General features: G+C 42.7%; 1 protein-coding gene across 2 annotated transcripts in view; it reads left to right on the top strand.

Annotated features, from left to right (window-relative positions):
* Positions 1-20,177, top strand: part of EDAR (ectodysplasin A receptor) — a 97,510-nt gene that overhangs the window by 29,180 nt on the left and 48,153 nt on the right. The gene's annotated exons all lie outside the window — the stretch shown is intronic.

Here is a 20,177-nt window from a genome sequence, read left to right as displayed (position 1 = left end):
AAGGTGACCAGATTGTCCCACTTTTGGTGGGACATCTGGGGGTACCTGGCAAATTGTACTTATGTTGAAATTGAAATATATATATTGCAATACTATTTTTGCATTCTATGAAACTTTTTTGTTGCTCCATATAGACCAAATTTTTAATCAAGAACCCCCCCCCCCCGGTCAATGGTGTCCCGCTTTACCAATGTTAAAATCTGGTCACCTTACATTAAAGGGTACTTGTTCCCATGATGAAGGGTATATATATATGTTAATTTATGTGTAGCTCTTACCTATTTAAGGTTTCAAGCTATGCCCATAGCCTTACGATTTGGTCAATTCTCATGTGTACCAAGATCCCAGTGTCTATGCATATTTGGGAACCTGAGAGCTGAGGATCCCACCCATTACATCTTATTTTGTCCACTATATGATGAGCTAAGGAAAAAGTTTATTTTAAGGTTAATTCCTGATGTGCCCACCACATCTGAGTAGGATAAATTGATGTTTTGGTTTGGTACTGCTCCGTACATTTCCAGCAGATTAGCTCTCTATGCCCTTGCGGCCAGGAAAATTAGAGCCATAATGAGGAAGGAAAATATGGTATCGTAAAACATTTAAACTCTAAATACTGTACCTAAACCGCAAATGGAGTTTTATCTGTTATTGTCTTTATAGCCAAGTTACATGTACATGTATATATATTTTAACCTCATTGTGAAGGCCCTTGGCCAAACTGATCTACTGATTGGCCAAACTGATCTACTATTACTATATATGTTAATTCAGATGGGAAGACTTTGAATATAATACCTAGTCTGTCTTCAACACGTGGAACCCTTTTTTCCTAAGAATCTGCGAACGATGAGCTTAAAGATTCCATTCGAGCTAGTGGGGCTAACAAGTGGGCAGGGTGCTGTGGTCCTGCCCAAAGACGGTTTTCAGTTTAATAAATCAGAAGAAGGCAGATGGGAAATGACAGTGTGCATGTACTGTCAATCCCTCTCTTTTCTAGATATAGAAATATGAATTTAAACTGATTGTGTACTATGGAAAAAGCAGGAAAGAGTTTGCACTGGCTCAGTGCCTCCCCCTCCTTTCAAAACTCACTTTCTGGATGAACCATCACAAACAATCTGCTTCACAGATAAGTATCTAGAAATCCTTATTTATAGTTATGTATAGATAGCCTGCTGTGGCATGCAACGGGCTGCCAGTCAGAATACTAGTCTCAGTACAGGCAATAGGAGAGAACAGGTATAGGGGATCTCTGATCACCTTCCCTAAACCATTGTAAGAAAGAAAGCAAAATAGGATAATGGTGAGCTTCCTTTTTCTCAACTCAAATTGTGATGATGGGAGTAGTGAAAGCACAATCATTACATCTTGTGTAAATCAGTATGGTACTCAGCCGGGGGGGGGGGGTTCAGTCCAATCATATCTTGAATGGAGAGGAAGATCCTACCCACTCTGATATCCTACCCTCCTCTGCAACTTCATGCCCCCCCAACCAGGTACTCCACACAATCAGAGGGGAACACCCCTCCCACATACAGTTTGAGAACTGTGCATAATTTATTTCGATACTTTAATGCAATCCATTTTGAAACAATATTTTACTGTGGAATCCTTTTATTTAGCTATACATACTTACCTGGTCAGTGTGATTTTTGTGGCTGTTTTCTGTTAGCCAAGGCATTGATGTCCAAGTCAAGGTTTGTGACTGACACTCTTAAAATGTCCTGTCAATATTCATCTGTAAGCCTTGACCTACACTCCAATTTCACAATTTTTATCTTGGAAAAGGTGTGTTCACAGATGTATGTGGTGCCAAAGACTGTGAACATGCCTACAGCAAATTTCTTTAGTATGGGTCTGAGGGGAAATGCCCTGAGGGTGATAGCACCAGACAAGCAGGTTAGAGGGCCATACAGACAGAGGTGGGGAGCCACATGTGGCCTGCAGGCCTCAGGTTGGGGACCCCTGTTCTAGAGTTGCCAATTCTGGGTTGGAAAATTCCTAGAGAACTAGGGAGAAATCCTGGGAGAACAGGGTTTATAGAGGGGAGGGACCTCAGCAAGGCCCCATAAAGTCCACATTCCAAAGCCATTTTCTCTGTCATCTGGAGATTCCTTGGAATTCCAGAGACCTCGAGTTTGGCAACCCTAATTTGTTCCCAGAATATGATTTTCTTTCTTTTCTTCTGATAGAATAGACCAGCGGTCCCCAACCTTCATCTGGTCGGGGACCGCCTCCGGAGGTGGGGGAGAGCCAGCAGCCCGGCTGCCGCAGTTGCTCAAACGTGCATGCGATGAACTGCCGCGCATGCGCGTTTTGGCCAACAGGTGGTGCTAACACGCACGCACAGAGTTGCCGCGCATGTGCATTTTGGCCACCAGGGGGCGCAAACGTGCATGCACGGCAGTTCCGCACGTGCGCGTTAGCGTTGCTGCTGCGCCGGCTGCCATGCCGCCTCTCGCTGCAGGGGGGGGAGGCAGGCGCGGCCGCTGGCGGCCCAGTACGATGGCCTTTGCGGCCCGGTACCGGGCCGCAGACCGGGGGTTGGGGACCCATGGAATAGACTACTACATACAACAACTTGTTCGATTTTCACAGCCTGTTCATGCCATACAAAGAGTGTGTAAACTACAATTCTGGAGTCTCCTGAGTGTTGCATATGTAGCCAGATTGAGGGATGTCCTCAAAGCTGTGGATTTCTGACTGAGGCAGTAATGGGCATATTCCAAGCTACTACAATTTTTAAAATGCCACATATATATTTAAGAACTTGAGATTCTAGTGTTACTTGGCAAATCTAGCAAATGCAAGCGAGTCTTTTGTGCTCGTGCTTGCAGGAATGTAGGCTTCTCTGGAGGGTATAATTCGCAATTGTAAAATGGCTAGATTCACTGAAGTCACTGCCAAACACTTACCGACTTCCGCGGATTAAGGTTACCCCCCTGAAGATATATCCCAAGGTCTTTCAGGAAGAAGTGTGCTCCCCAACTGCCTCGGGTCAAATGATCTTATTCTTCAAGCATTGCATCATAGCAGCGGAAGACTTGTACCCTGAAGGGGCAAGATTTATTATGAAACAAAGTAATTTTTTTGTATATATCACATAGCCTTTCCGCTTTGAAAGACTGAGGGGAGGGGGGGCATTAAAAGAGCCTGTGTACCACCAACACATTTATAGGAAGCATTTATGCCATATCAGGAATACATTCATGCACATACAGAACCTTGAACCCAATAGCTATGCATGAAGAATTTGGGAAGAAAACTGGAAAACATTCTAAAATGTTTACCTTAGCACAAACACTTTGGGGACTGATCTTCATGGTTATGTCTTCTTTTCAGACTCAGAATCTCAAGTGAAAAAATACAGGCTCTTGAATTTTTTGTAGCCATATACCCAAATTTACAGACATGCATGTTCAAGGTGTAGTATAATATGTAACTTAGGAACTGTCCCTTTGGACACTTTGTAAGAGGGGAAATGTTTGTTGTTACAACATACAAAAAAGATTTATCTTCCCAGCATTACTTTAGATCAATGGCCTTCTTTTGTTCAACAAGAAGGATGGAATGACTGTTGTTTTAGAGAAAAAGCAGGAGAGAAATCACAGGGGCATCAAGGGCTGCGGGGCATGGGGCTGGAGCCAAACATGGGCTCTAGAATGGAATGCGGCGAACAGCTTGCAATGACCAGTAGAAAACTCCTCTGAGAATCCTGGATGATGGAGTAAAGCAGAGACCCCTGCAAGAAGTAGGTTGCTGCGGGGATGTCTTTGGTGCAACTCCTCTTGAGCATGACAATGACAGGTTATTACGAGAGCAGGGGGGACATGCGACATCGTTCCATCCTTTGCACTCAGATGAAGGGGAAGTAAGACGTACAGTACCATTTTAAGCACCTTCTATGTCTATTGTAGCCAATGGACTTAGAAAAGTATAGTGCTGTTTAGGATAGGCATTGGTGGTTCCCACACAGAGAAATGTTTGTGCAATTTCCATGTTATGGCTTCAGCTTCTGCTTGCCATCATCCAGGTGTTAGCTGCAGATCTCCTGGAATTACACCTGATCCTCAGGCAACATAGATCAAACTACCTGGAGAAAATGGCCATTTTGTATGGTGAATGCGGTTAGTAAGCATAACCCCTTTCCTTCCCACCCCCTCTATGCCCATCGTTGACCATTTTGGAAGGGGGCAGGTCAACTGGACCATATATGGCCATATCATCTGATAAATGTTTAACATACTTTAAAAATATATTAAAATGTAACTCCCACCCATTTGGGAAACCCTTCGAAAGCTGTCAAGGAACCCCAAGGTGGCTTTGGTGTGATTAGCTGAGCAGAACAATAGTCCAATTGTCAAAATGTTTGCTGTAGATTATTTTTAAAAACTTTAGTATTTATCATTTTAATGTCACTTGCAATAGGAGCTGATACCAGGAAATGATTTAAAAGCAACAAAGTTTGCTATTTGAGCATGCACGGAGGGATGTAGAAATGGACTGATATAATCCTCTTTCTGTGATAAGTCTTTTCCAATACATAAAAGACATACAAGCCAAATTCCAGCAGGTGGATAGGGACCGCCAGTGTTTTGTACAAAGTACCCATGTACAGGAAAATTTTGAGCAGGGGCCGCAAACATGCAAAATGGCCTAGCAAGTATTCTTCCAGACATTGGCTTTACACATAGCTTGTAGAGTTGAAGCCAAAATCTTGATTCATTTTGTTGGTGATGAATGTCAAATTGGAAGTTCTTAAACAGGTGTATTTCAAAAACTCTACATTTATACTTACTCACTCACTCACTCTGCTCCCCCACATGCAACAAGCTGGGTGACCTTGGGCTCCTCACAGCCCTGATAAAGCTGTTCTGACCGAGCAGTAATATCAGGGCTCTCTCAGCCTCACCCACCTCACAGGGTGTCTGTTGTGGGGAGAGGAAAGAGAAGGCGATTGATTGTAAGCTGCTTTGAGACTCCTTTGGGGAGAGAAAAGCGGCATATAAGAACCAACTCTTCTTCGTCTTCTTCTCCATCATGTTTTAAATTCTATAGTAGTTTTCTTATTAATCTGCTCTTATGTGATTCCTAGGAAAAGACACAGCCACACATGTGCATAAATAACAAGAAAACAATGGACACCATTTGCAGGATGCAGCTTGATAAACGGTGCCTCTTCTCTTGCCTTGAGGAAAGAGGGGTGTGCCGTCACACATGGAGAAGATGTTCCCCAAAGTATTACCCACTAGTAAATAGCATTGTGCAACATGATCTTATTAGCAGCTCTCTGGTGCTTGCTGAAACTACCTGAAATTCTGCTGGAGGGTTAGGGGTGGTGTGCAGAGAAGTACAGGTCGGGTCTCTCTAATTTGGAATTCTGTTAGGAGGGCCAGAAGCATCAGATAGAGAAAGGCTGCTATCATTTGATCATTCTGGATTTGGGTGGCTTTGTGCTCTCTCTCTCTCTCATCCTGTGTTGGATTGCCAATTCTAGGTTGGGAAGTTCCTGGGTATCTGGGGGGAGGGCAGGGTTTTGGGTTGAGAGGTACCTCAGTAGCTCAAAAGAAGTATGTCTAGACTCAACCAGGGCCAGGGCTTTTTCTGTCCTGGCTCCAACTTGGTTGAATGAGCTCCCGGAAGAACTGAGGGCCCTGACAGAACTGGTCCAGTTTCGCAGGGCCTGTAAAGCAGAGCTCTTCCGCCAGACATTTGGTTGGGGCCAATGAACATCCAGACAACTTAACTAAACATCATTGGGCTCCTATATACCCCCTCCCTATATACTCCCTCGGAAGATGCTCCTTGTTTAAGTCTTCCCATGTATTATATATGCTTTTATGATCATGTTGTACGCTGGCCCAAGCTGGCAATGCAAGAAAGGAAGGAAGGAAGGAAGGAAGGAAGGAAGGAAGGAAGGAAGGAAGGAAGGAAGGAAGAAAGAAAGAAAGAAAGAAAGAAAGAAAGAAAGAAAGAAAGAAAGAAAGAAAGAAAGAAAGAAAGAAAAAGATGCATAAAGCAAGAAAGATGCATAAAGCTCACCCTCTATAGCCACCATTTTCTCCAGGGAAACTTATCAATGTAATCTGGAGCTTAGAGAGAATTCTGGGAGTACTCCAGGCCCCATCTGAAGATTGGCATCCCGATTTGATATACAGGGTAAGATTCTGAGACCAGGTGGTGCTTACCCATTATCAGGGCTGCTGCCTATTAGCATCTTCTTAGCCCAGTCTTCTAGAGACCTAATTAGTGTTTGCTTCTCTGCATTCCCATGGAAATGGATGCCTGACCCATGGTTATTGTGCCCTCAATGGAAATTCTATTATCTTCACTACTGACTGTAACTGAATTATCCAGGCCATTAAGTGCACGGAACGATTTCCTTCAGCTTTGCTAAGTTCCAGCAGGTTTTTGCCAGGAAGAGAAGCAAATGGGTGACCCAGGACATTTCTGGGCAGGGATGTTCAGAGCTTATCTTTCCCTAAACAGCTTTGAAAAGCCTCTTGAAGGATCGCCTCACATAGAATCATAGAGTTGGAAGGGACCTCATGGGTCATCTAGTCCAACCCCCTGCACTATGCAGGACACTCACATCCCAATCGCTCATCTACTGTAACCTGCTACCCCTTTGCCTTCACAAAATTAGGCCCACCACAAGGCAGGATGCTGCAGTGACAGGGGAAGAATTAGATAAAACTGTCTCCTCTGCCAACCTCTAGGGAAGGGCTGGAGGTCTCCTGAGATTACAACTGATCTCCAGAGATTGGAGATCAGGTCCCCTGGAGAAAATGGCTGCTTTGGAGGGTGGAGCCTATGGCATTACACTTCCTGTCTCCAAACCCTGTCCTCCCCAGGCTCCACTCCCAAATCTCCAGGTGTTTCCCAAACAGAAGCTGTCAGTCCTATTATGCAAGTTGGAAACAACAGAACGAGGAGAAGATGACTTGACATCTGCAACATGATTAGAGTGTTGGAGTGCTTGTATTAGGCGACTGTTGTTTTAATTGGGATTTGTAATGTGGTTCCTACTACGTTTGAAATACTTCCTGGCCCTAGAGGGCTCTAGTTTTTATTTAATCGGTAAATAAATGTACGGCCTTCAGCACCAATCATATTGACAAAGAGCCTTGCCAGGGCCAGTCACACATGCTCACTCTAAGCTCCCTTACAGGGTTGTTGTGCAGATAAAATTGAGGAGAGGTGAATGGTGCAAGCCACTTTGGATCTGCTGGGAAGAAAAGATCCAAACAAGCAAGCAAGCAAGCAAGCAAGCAAGCAAGCAAGCAAGCAAGCAAGCAAGCAAGCAAGCAAGCAAGCAAGCAAGCAAGAAAGCAAGAAAGAAAGAAAGCAAGCAAGCAAGCAAGCAAGCAAGCAAGCAAGAAAGAAAGCAAGAAAGAAAGCAAGCAAGCAAGCAAGCAAGCAAGCAAGCAAGCAAGCAAGCAAGAAAGCAAGCAAGCAAGCAAGCAAGCAAGCAAGCAAGCAAGCAAGCAAGCAAGCAAGCAAGCAAGAAAGAAAGAAAGAAAGAAAGAAAGAAAGAAAGAAAGAAAGAAAGAAAGAAAGAAAGAAAGAAAGAAAGAATCAGGCGTCCTCTGGCCTTGTTCTGTGTCATAGCAATTGCTCTCTTTGATAATTATCCGTTCCACAGCGTCTGGCCTGCTTGGGAACTGCTGGGCAAACATGTTCTGAAAGACAGATGAAAATGTGAGAGGGCTACCAGTGTCCTGATAAGATTGTCTAAGACTTAACGGCTGTCCTGTGGTTTGATGATAGCAGATTCTTTTTGAAAGAAAATAATGACATGCTTAGTCAGCTAATTGTTTTTTGCTAAATTGTTGCTCAGGGGATGGCCAGGTCAGGAGGACAGCACAAAGACACATTAAATTAGTGGGAAGTTGGTATGCCATTCATAATGATGCAAGCAGTAGAAAATGTTCTCCAGCAGATGGATTAAAATTATAACAATGAATTCCAAATATCTACGGGACAGGTATCTGGACGCCTATCCAGCTTTTTAAAAAAATACCCTTTAACAAAACAGAAAGAGTTAATAATGTCAAAAGCCCTTAATGAGAACACAAATGTAGATCTGGGCTCTATCACTCTACAGGAGCCAATGCCTATTCAAAGCAAAAGAAGAGCTGGTTTTTATATCCCACTTTTCACTACCCAAAGGAGTCTCAAAGCAGTTTACCATCCCACCCCCCACCCATAACAACACAGCCTGTGAAGTAGGTGGAGCTTAGAGAACCCTGACAGGACTGCTCTGTGTAAACAACTCTTGACAGGATTGTGCCTAGGCCAAGATCACCCACATGGCTGCATGTGGAGGAGTGAGGAATCAAACCCAGCTCACCAGACTAGAGGCCACCGCTCTTAACCAAGCTGGCGGAAAGAGAAGTTTCCAGGTGCTCCCATAACGGCTGGTATTCATGTTTAGTTTTATGATTGGTGTTCTTGGTTCGGACTACTGATACAAGTTTGAGAAAATCCAAGGTCTGAAGTGTAAACCGCATTAAAGCTCATTGGTGACGCTGTAGAGAATTTGTCAGTTGGTTCAGACATGAGGTAGCCCTGCACGGTGGTGGTGGTGGTGGTGGTGATGATGACAGAACAAAGTTTGAATCCAGTGGCACCTTCAAGATCAATGAAGGCATAAGCTTCGAGGTATAAACCTTCATGTGCATGCATGCTTCTTCAAATACAGTGAAACAGTTTCCTCAACAATGGTGATGATGATAGCATGAAGGCCAAGATTCAGAAGACCATCAATGAAAGCAAACTTTGCAAGACAAAGGATGAAGCACCCAACCACAGTCAGTGTCAGCAGTAAAACTGCTCAGAACCTCACAATACATTGCACTGGAAGCTTCGCAAGGAGTATGGCTTACCATCAGCCAGAAATCCATGGGAGCACAAACCAGACAAGACCATGGAAAACAATGCAACAAAAAATACCTTGGGATTTCCAATCAGCAACAAACAAACACCTTGAGCATAACATCCCCCGATATCACAAGTGTAGGGAAAGAAATGAGAAAGAGGGTTGGATTATTGGCACTGCAATCCCAAGAAACAGTAAGAAAGGAGAAAATCACAAGCTATCATGACTAATGTATAGAGTTAGAGCACCTTTGGGAGAAGAAAGTGACCATTGTGCCAGTTGTCATTGGGGCCCTTGGAGCAGGGCCTGGAAGTCTCAAAAAACACCTGGCCATTCTGGGCACTGAGGAGCCAACACCAGCTTATCTCCAGAAGACAGTGTTGCTTGGACAGCAAGAATCCTGCAAAGATAGATGTGCAGTTCCCAAGAACTTGACTAGATCTCAAATTACAGGACACATTTACCAAACATCTGGCTGTGACCATTCATAATAAAAATATGAATGACAGTATGATACGTCATTATTCCTTTCAGTTCCAAGTATGCCTAATGTAGACAGCTTTACTTTTAAATGTAGTACTTCAACAAAACTGATTTGGCTGCATAGGTAATTTCTGTAGCCAAACCCATTTCAGATCAGCCCGACTTGTAGAACATCCCTCTCCTTCCTTTCTTCCTTCTATCTTTGCCTTCCCGTGGCAAGTTTTCCCCTTGTATATTTTATCTTCTCATCTTGACTCCAAAACATACAAGCTAATGTACTCCGTTAGGGATTCGATTCCTCACGCCCTCCCCCCTTTCCAAACCTGAAAACGTTATCCACTCCTTGTGCATTTTATCTTCGCTTATGTGGTTGTCATGAGATGAAGTACCTCAAGCAGTCAGTCTGCGGTTGATTTAAAAACAGGCGAGTCTCAACAATGAGCTTAAAGAGAGGTGTCAGGTATAAATCACGTCTTCAAACAAGCGGGGTGCATTCCAATCTTCAGAGACACTTCTTTGTGCAAAGTGATTTTTCCCTCCTCTCTTTCTCCTTTTCTTTGCCTTGTGCCTGGAAAAGGATGAAAGGGGAGGGGTGTGTGCGTTCATTTAGACTCATAATGAGGGCAAAGCTCACAGGCATAGTAATTTGGCAGCCATTCCACTTCCTGTAACAGTTAAAACTTCTCTTTTTTTTAAATCTTGGGGCTTCTCAAAGAAATTTGTGTGTGTGTGTGTTGTTAGACTGCTGTTGGTGGTTCACTGCATGTAGGAACCATGCGATTAATCTTGTTTGTATTAAAAAAGACAGGTTGCCTCTATAAGCTCCCCTGACCTATAATTAAGGAAGATCAAAACTGTTATAAAGATTTAACATTTAACAACCCAGGCAGGCTCTACATCGCACAGAGGAAGAAAAGTAATTCTGCTCTTCCCTCAGATTGAGTTTCACCTCATATTCTTTTCCTGCATTGTCCTCTTTGATTAAAGGGATGTGAAAACAACTTGGTGGATGAACACTCTGGAAGTGCCTGAAGCGAAAGCCTTCACTGGGCTCCTTTTGTTGTTGCTGCAAACTTTGATCTACCTGGAGTTTGGGTGCCAGTTTCATGGTGGTTGCTCATCACCTCGTCCCAATTACTTTTTCCGCTGTCACGTTCAGCTGGAGATCAATGCACAGCCATTCTTGAAGCTTGTTGAGCGAATCCTTCTTCCATGCACGTTCATGCCATCGGTGCACACAAAAGTTATTAAGTTTTTGTGTGGTCCTACAGTTCAGATGTGGGCTAAATCAGTCATAACACTGCAGCACATATGGATCTCTTTCATCGGGAGATTTTAGGGAGGGGCTGTGGCTCAGTGGGAGAGCATCTGCTTGGCATGTACAAGGTCCCAAGTTCCATCTCTGGCATCTCTTGTTGAAAGAATCAGATGGCAGGCGATAGGAAAGACCCTGGAGATCTGCTGCCAATTCACTTAGACAAGTACTGATGCCAATGAATTAACTTCCTGACTCACAAGTTACAGTAGACATTGTATGCCCAGCATGTACTTGAGTACTTCTTTTGGGAAGAGACAATGCATGTTCACTTATGAGACCAGCCACCATGCTTGGTTGTGGGGTTTAAATCCCATGTTTAGGGGATATATGCATTGAATATGACATGAGAATTATCCAGCACAAAGAAAAACTGAGCAGACCCTGTACCCAGATCAACCTCCTGGTGGTCCCTGGGCCCAAGGAAGCCTGCTTGACCTCAACCAGGGTCAGAGCTTTCTCCATCCTGGCCCCCACCTGATGGAATGAGCTCCCAGGGGAGATCAGGTCCCTGGTGGAATTAGAACAGTCTGAAGGGCCTGCAAAAGGGAGCACCTCTGCTATGCATTTGGTAGAAGTTGACCTGAACCACCACTTCCCATTGGCCACTGAGCCTTCCTCCTATGACAATCACTACAGATCCGCTCAACCCACTGGGCCTTCAGTACGAGTTGATCTAATGTTCTCCCCAGTGTTCTACCATTCCATAATGTTGTTTATTGCTATCACTATACTGTTGTTTATTGTTATCAAAACATTATTATTACAAACTGAATTATCTGTATTGTTCCTGTTTCATGTAAACCACCCTGAGCCTCTGGGGAGGCCAGTATATGAATACAATAATAAACAACATAAATATGCATGTTCACTGAAATTTGTGAACAGGGCTAGTAAAAGGCAGCTCCACATGTTCAAAAAACCCATTTTCTGGTTGGAAATATGGGCATGAAACCCCATCTCCATTCATTTGAGTGGGAGTCTCTACTGGTGTACTTGTTTTAGAACTTATATTAGAAAAATGGATTTACCAGGGACGGTTATCACACCTAACATTGAATGTGTCTTTGATTAAAGGGATGCGAAAACGACCTGGTGCTATTTGTAACCACATGCATTAAGGTATAACTCAGCTGAAAGAGAAAATTATATATTGTATCTAGAGAGAACTTTTCCATTTACTTTAATTCTGATTTGCATAACGTGTTTTCAAGCACAAGCTAGCTTGAGCCCGATGTGCAAAAAAGCATGATGATGGCATCTTAAATGTTTTTAAGAGTCGGATCTAAATCACTGGATGTTGAACAGTCTAAATTCACAGCATATTCTACGTCTGGGACCACAAAGCCAACTCTATGCCTGTTCCTGGACTTGTGAGGCTGATGACATGGCAGAGATTCACATAAGGGATGCCAACCTCCAGGTGGGACCTGGGGATCTCCTGGAATGACATCACATCTCAGACTACAGGGATCAGTTCCCCTGGAGAAAATGGATGCTTTGGAGAGTGGGCTGTGACACTGCACCCCACCGAGGTCCCCGTCCTCCCCAGGCTCCACTTCAAAATCTCTAGGAGTTTCCCAACATGAACATGGACCTGGCCACCCCCCCCCCCCAATTCCCTGCTAGTGGCTGAGAGACCTGGTAATCTTAATTCACATTTGGGACAATGTTAGTTCAGGGTGATTGGCCAGTAAAGATTAATTGGGCTGGAGTGTTCCCCTTGTCTTCACCCTGGTCACCTTTCACCTGTACAATCTTAACTTGCTTGATGTTTTGACTCTCAGTCAGGAAGGGAGCAGTTTCTTTCTCCAGATGCTGCCTTCAGTTTTTGCTTAGCGCAGGGTGTGGGGAAGGGGAAGTGGCTGATTGTCTTTTCCTATTAGCGGACCATTCCACAGATCCCAGCGTTCATACCCTTCTTTGCACATGTCTCATGCCTGTCTCTTCAGGGATTCTGTTCTACAAACATAAAACTTAGGCTTTAAACCAAAGGGCTTTGTGTGGAGACAGCAGGAGAAAAAAGAGAATCAGGCTGTTCTGGCTGTTTCATCATCGCTATGGAAATGAAACACCTATTTTACGACTGCAGTTTCAAAGGTTATCATCTGCAAGGTGGCACCATAACGGATCGGCTTAAGCAGGGAAATGACAGCACCCATCGCTTTGCAGGACTGAGCCTACAAACAGGTTTATCCCCTTAGGAGAAATTCTCAGGCAAAACTCATGCGTCGATCACAACTTCAAAAGGAAGGCAGCCGTTTCATGATGTTACATGTTTCAAAATCCTGAATGCCTTTGCCACTGGGAAATTTGTGGAGAAGACTCTCTCTCTCTCTCTCTCTCTCACACACACACACACACACACACACACTCTTAATGAAAGTATTAGATTGGCATCACCAACAGGACATTTGATTGTAGGTAACAATTAGCAAAGAACAGCCCTGCAGCCTATGCACGCAGAGCACAGTCTCCAAGCAGCAGAGTTACATTTTTGCCAGTGTTGGACCACGTCTTTGTTTTCCTGTACATTGCAACAGAATCAGTAACTCGGGGGAGGGGGTGGGAGGAATCCAAAAGAGAATGTGAAAAAAAAGATCTATGATGATTTTGATTGATGACGTTTGTTGGTTCAGAGAACAGGGGGAAGAGTTTCACTTTTCTGCGAACCAGTGGCTCAGATACGAGGCCAGCTGCTTCTTAAGTTCATGGTAGATAAAAGGTTTTTCAAAATATGATGGATTCAGAATATGCAACTCTGCTTCTTCTGTTTCACTGGGGCAACAGAATCAAAGTTCCCTTGATCCTTTTGACTTTGAACTGACAGTATAATTCACAAGACAACGTGCCCAGTAAACATCAGTGAGAATACACTGGTGTCACTGTACATGTTACCTTATGACATGGATCGGATGCAACTGTTTTATCAGGGCACAGCTTAATTTGTTTCTTCCACTGCTAAAATAACACCCTGTATCTGAAGGAAGCAGATCCAATGGGAAGTTACAGAGATACAACTGAATTAATTAGCATCAGTATGCAGTATTTTAGCACCAATAAGGAGTGAAAAGAATCTGTTGAGACCTGTGGGGAGGGGCAAAGTATTACTAAATTTATTAATGAATTCTAATCCAGAAGTTTCATGTCTGACTATCCCTTTGAAGTTCTTTTGTAGAGTTAAAGATTACTTTCAGAGCAGCCCTGGAAGATCAAAATGTTCACCCACTGATTTCTGAACATTACAGGTTTTCAGTATCAGTTCAAATCAATTTACCAGTAGTTATTTATGTAGGGATTAAGTTGTCTAGGTGACACCTGGGGATCTCCCAGAATTACAGTTTATCTCTAGACTTCAGAGCTCAGTCCCACTGGAGAAAATGGGTGCTTTAGAGCAAGGGTCCACAACCTGAGACCTGTGGGCCACATGCAGCCCCCAATCTCTTTCTGTGCAGCCCTCCAACCTGCAGTACACTGGATTGACACTTTCATTGAGCTATCCACTCTGACCCCAAGATCTTTCTCCCTCTTAGTCTTGGCAAACTTCAATACCCTACACATGCAGCTGGGATTTTTTGTTCATTCACCCAGTTTGTGGAGGTCCTCTTGGAGTTCTTCACAGTCAGCCTTGGTCTTCACCGTCTTCTTACACACAAAAAAGTGTGTGCATGGTTTCCGGAATTTATCAAAAAGGTCAGGTCTCCTTTGTTGAGATATCCCACACCGTTAACACCAGTAGTTATTACTGATGGTCTACTCACACTGTCAAATCTAATCCAAGATGGTAAAATGAAGCACTATTCAACATTTTCACTACTGGTGGAATTATCTACCCGGGTGTCCCCATGTTTTGTGCTGTCAATTCACTTCTGACTCATGGCAGACCTGATTAAGATTGCGCTCTGAATGTAGGAAGGACAGGATACTAATCAATCAGTAAGATACAGACAAATGGATGGTGCTATTCTTTGGGCTGACCTTGTTTTCCTTGGTGCTGAACTGAATGAAACATAATATATATGGTGCAAGTTTTTAGCCATCTAAGGAAAAGACCATTCATTTAAAAACAAACAAAAAAGCTTTTCGGTGTATTTCTGCATCAAACCAATTGGAAAATCCAAAGAAAATTATGAATCTCTACAGACAGGTAAATTCACTATATAACTTTTGATACTTATTTAAAGGTGTTTGAATGAATGACTTCCAAAATGTCCTGTCGTTAACAGCCTTGCTCAAGTCTTGCAAAGCAAAGGCATCTACCTGTAGCGGTAAGGAAATCAGCCTCCCTGGGTAGTTTTTGTTGAGGCGGTAAAACCTGCCTTTTAAAGCTCTTAACTTTTAATTAGAATGGTGAAGAGGTGTTTTCAGACTTAGCTTCCTATTTATTATTCATTGTTTATAACATTGTAAATGACTGTTGTGCCATTTATTTGGTTTTAATGACTGGGAATGGTTGGCTTATGGGTTTGGTCTGTGTGTGTGCAGGCAGGTGTGTTTGTGCGCAAGCTACACTTACAATTCCACCCAATGGAAATTTTCTCTGGAGTTAATAGCCCTGAGTCGGATTCTCAGTAGACCTGATTAAGATTGCTCTTTAAATGTAGGAAGGACAGGATACTAATCAATCAATCAATAAGATACAGACAAATGGATGGTGCTATTCTGTGGGCTGACCTTGTTTTCCTTGGTGCCGAACTGAATGAAACATAATATATATGGTGCAAGTTTTTAGCCATCTAAGGAAAAGACCATTCATTTAAAAACAAACAAAAAAGCTTTTCGGTGTATTTCTGCATCAAACCAATCGGAAAATCCAAAGAAAATTATGAATCTCTACAGACAGGTAAATTCACTATATAATATCAAGCAAGAGGATGAAGACAAACTCAACTGCCTGAAGTCTGTAATATTCATCTGCTCTAATATGAAAACAAGCGTCAGCAAAGGCCCAATGACCATGATGTTCTGTTTAGGCATTGCCTTCATTAGTTGTAGGAGGCCATATAATTATGGTAGGAAAAAATAAATGCTGTATCTGAAAGAAAAAAAAACCTTTACCAATGATATCTGCAAGAGACGAACTCATATTTGCAAAGCAATATGTATTTTTAAACATATTCATCTTTTGCCATTTCCCTTCAATCTTTTGTTTTTCCATTACCCTGAAGCACTTTCATAATTAAAATCAGTAAGAAACAAGCATGGTATTTTTAAAAATACGGTTTTCAAAATGCCACGTGGCAGTTTTTCTAGACAGCACTCCCAGCAGGCATGTTTGAGAAAGGTTGCTTCATTTTCAGCAAAGATACACTGTTGATTGAAGGCAGCTTACAAGATTATACATAATTTTAAACGTTAACACCAGGCTACCCCAATGCTTTTGTAACCCCTGTCTTTCAGTACTGGCAGAATTTCAAAGAACGAGCTAGTGGAGAAAACCACCAACAGTGCAGTTGATCGCATTAACAGTTTAAATACAATACAGCAGCTTCGGACATTACCAGTAGGGACTGACTCAAACTGGTTCACGAGCCAAAATTCAGCAGGAAGTCGGCCCAGTTCACTGCTTTTGTCCAGTTTTACTGTTTGGATTACTTAAACCTAACAGCTGAGCTATCAGGTTGCCATCAGCTATCAGGTTGAAATGGCTGTGAGCCATTTAACTGATCTGTTTCACTAGCACCACCCACTTCTAAGCAGGCGGAAATGCCTTACAGCCATTAGAGCCTAGCAGCGGATGGGAGCAGGAGGAAGTAAAACAAAAACAAAAACTGGTGAAATGGCTGGCCGGCATTTAAACCTAACTGCCTAGTGAGTCTGCTCATCTGCTGTTAGGTTTAAATGGCTGTGAGCCATTTAACTCATCCATTTTACTCCCCCCCCCCAGGCTTTGAAGCAGGGGAAGTGAAGTAGATGGGTTGAATGGCTGCCAGCCATTAGCCCTTCCCAGGCAATCCTCCCTTTTCCCCAGCTGTATCAAGCCATGGCCAAGAGAAAGGGGGTCTGAACTGGCCAGTTTAATTCAGGAGAATTCCAGCTCTGTTTGGTTCAGGGGCTACCCCGAACCTCGAACTGAACAAGAATTTATGCCCATCCCTAATTACCAGGGTTGCATTATGGCTTTCATGGGATCTAGTCACTTTTGCTTTCATGGACCATAACAATATCAGCATTAAACATTACTTTTGATATAACTTTAAATATTTCAATTGTAAACATTATTTTGGCAAAATTTAATAAATTGTCACAGGTTCTAAACAGTTCATTTTGTCTACTGATTTTAAAAGAAATTGAAACGTTTTCAGGGGCCCCTAAAATATTGTAGTCCGTAGGCATTGTGCCTGCTGAGCCTAATGGATTAGTTGGCTCTGGACTTCACCTGGTTGCAGTAATAGAAGAAGCATGAGTGAACTGCACTTTCTATCTGAGTTGCCCGGCATAATCCTGGGGATTGCATGTCACTTCTGAAACTGAAATGTGTGCAAATCTTTTTTGAATGTTGCACTAACCTTGCAAAAACAGCTTCTTGTGGTTCATGTGAGGATTTCTACCAGGAGATAGTCTGGCTGCATGCTTCCTGCTCAAGTCCATCCCCCTTGGCTTTAGCTGGAGAGTACATGGAGCGCAGCAAACTGCACATGCTTCCTCTCTTCCTGCCGTGCTTCATTGACATCAGGGAACATGGTGCCCAAAGGTAGCAGCTCATTTGTCATGGCAACTCCACCATGTTTCTTCTTCCATTCATATCAAAATGACTGGCCAAAGTTGGGCAATTAACTGTCAGGGTTTCTATCCAACCCAAGTAAGGAATCCCATGAAAGGAGCAATCCTTAACCATTCTATTTTATTCAATGCACCTAACTTGTAGTGTTCTTAGAATTACAGTCAAAGGTTCTTCCTCTGGAGCAATAGTTTTTTTTTACAGTAAGATAAAGTCTTAAACTTTATTTTTAACTAGAATGTAGACCCTTGTTTTTCAGTTCTGAATGTTTTCATGTTTGTCTAGAGACAAATGAAAGTTCATTTCACGTGAAGAAGAAACAACTTCCTTTAATCCTTGCTTTGTCATTGATCAATATTTGGTTTGAACCCAGTGATGTGCAAGGGGACTTGCAGACTTCTTGCACTTCTGCTTGCACAAGAACTTCTAAAAACATAGTGCTTTCTTCCCTATATACTGCAGTGCCGGGAAACTGGTTGCACAATGTCTTGTACAAGACTAAATGCAAGTAGAGCACGCAATAAGTTTGACTGACCACTAGTGGCTACTGCACAAGTGGTTACTTTTTCTTGAACTTCTTGCACAAAAGATGTAGAGTGAGCAGAACTGTTGTGTCAGATCTAACCCTTTGCATATTTGTGCTTTGTGGCCTGCCATGTCCAGCAATGATAATTTGAGGTATGTTGCCAAAGAGGCATGGCAGAGAACATCTGTTTGTCCTCCTGACAGGTTCCTGGGAATGACATACTCAGTTATTTGTAGAGAACAGATATGAACAAATCTACTAGCCTGGCCAAAACATGACACCTTGTTAAAATTTGATGGTCTGTGTGTCAAATGCAGAGTGGTACATGTTCCTGTTCCATGCTACTCAAACCATCTGATTTCAATAAGGACATGATAATGGAAAACATGTGGTTAGTAAATCCTAGAAGGCACAGCCATTTGACATGGCTGAGGACAGGTGCTGGAAAGAGTTATGGCTCTCTGCAGGTGCTGCCAGGAGATACAACACGAACAGAGGAAGCAAAAGTTGAAGACCAAATGTGGTCAGATCTCAACCTTAGTAACACCTTGTTACTTTCCCCTGTGAAAAAAGATCAGACAAGTAAAGAAGAACTTAAAAGATGCCAAAGACTCCTCAGTGAGATATTATGCAGTCTCTCTTTCATGTCTTGCAAGGTTCACTCATAAGCATATCTTGACAGTGTAGGTGAATTTGTGGAAGATTCCTCCTTCACCTGCTGTCTGGCAGTAACCACCAAACACCCTGTGGAAGCCTGGCTTGAGTAAGACATGATTTTTCATTTTCATTTTCATTCTCAAAGGTAATTTTTGGAAGACATGTGCATCATTGCAACTTTTGAAGCCTAGCAAAGATAAGTGGGTGTGTATGACAAAAGGGTAAATTTTGGACCTCCAGGAATTCTCAAAGGGAAAATACGCAGACAAAACTAATTATGGGAAAGTTTGGTTTATATCCCACCACTCCGCAGTTCAAAGTTTAAGTTCTTCCTACAAAGAAGAACCATTTAAGTTGGAAGAATGTTCCTCAGGCTGCATGAACTTCCTCCAACCTAAAGCAGGATACCATCTTTATACATGCAGTGCCCAGTGAAATAATAATCCAAAATTAGTTGTACAATGATTAGTCCAAAGAATCCAACAATAGAAAACTGCACAGTCAGAATCATAGAATTGGAAGGGACCTCATGGGTCATCTAGTCCAACCCCCTGCACTATGCAGGACACTCACAACCCTATCAGTCTTCCCATCAGTCATGTACTGCATTCCACTGTGCTCCTTTGTAAAAACTGGTACTATAGCAGTTCTCTTGAAGGCAACCAGTGTTGTATGTTCTTCCAGTGGCTTTCAGTTCTTCACATACACAGTCTACACCTCGGACTATTTGAAGCTAGACCATTTTCTAGAAGCCTGTCTGACCCACACAGACACATACACACACTGCTGGAACAATTTTAGCATACACATACTCCAGCTGCTTAAATACCCCTGAAGTCCATGGCAATTAAGCAATTTAATTAGGCATGCTTGAAATCTTAAGGAGCATTTTTATGTCACAAAGAGATTCCTAATTCAACAGAGATTTGTCATCATCTGACACAATCACAACTTGTTTTAATGGTGTTCTTCATAAGAAAGAAGGGAGGTGAGAAAACGAAATCAGTCATTCGTGATGACACCAACAAACCTCCAGCCAATTAGAGTTTGTTGTGAATGCAGTTCTCATCTACACCAGCGTGGTGTAGTGGTTAAGAGTCGTGGCTTCTAATCTGGCGGGCAGGTTTTGATTCCCTGCTCCCCCATGCAGCCAGCTGGGTGATCTTGGGCTGGTCACAGCACTGATAGTGTTGTTCTGATCGAATAGTAATATCTCAGCTGTCTTAGCCCCACTTACCTAACAGGGTGTCTGTTGTGGGGAGAGGAAGGGTACTTGTAATTGTAAGCTGCTTTGAGATTCCTTCAGGTATAGAAAAGTGGGGTACAAAAACCAACTCTTCTTCCTCTAAAAAATGTTTAAGTCCAATAGAAAGTATTCCCCCCTTCACATACCATTTACTTACTGCATGAATATAGAGTCTGTTTTCCAGGGAGAAACAGAAAACTTCAGGAGTTTTCCAAGATGCCATAATGCTAAGTTAATTATAGGTCTTACAGATTTTAAAAAGTACCTTTGCTCACATCTATCATGGCTCTAGGATATTATTTCTATGGTAGTGTTCCCAAAGGCTATAATACTCAATAAACATAA

This window comes from Paroedura picta, chromosome 6 (genome assembly GCF_049243985.1).
Source record: "Paroedura picta isolate Pp20150507F chromosome 6, Ppicta_v3.0, whole genome shotgun sequence".
In the NCBI taxonomy this organism is placed as follows: domain Eukaryota; kingdom Metazoa; phylum Chordata; class Lepidosauria; order Squamata; family Gekkonidae; genus Paroedura; species Paroedura picta.
The sequence above is the reverse complement of the archived record's forward strand: the minus strand, read 5'-3'. Positions and strand labels throughout refer to the sequence as shown.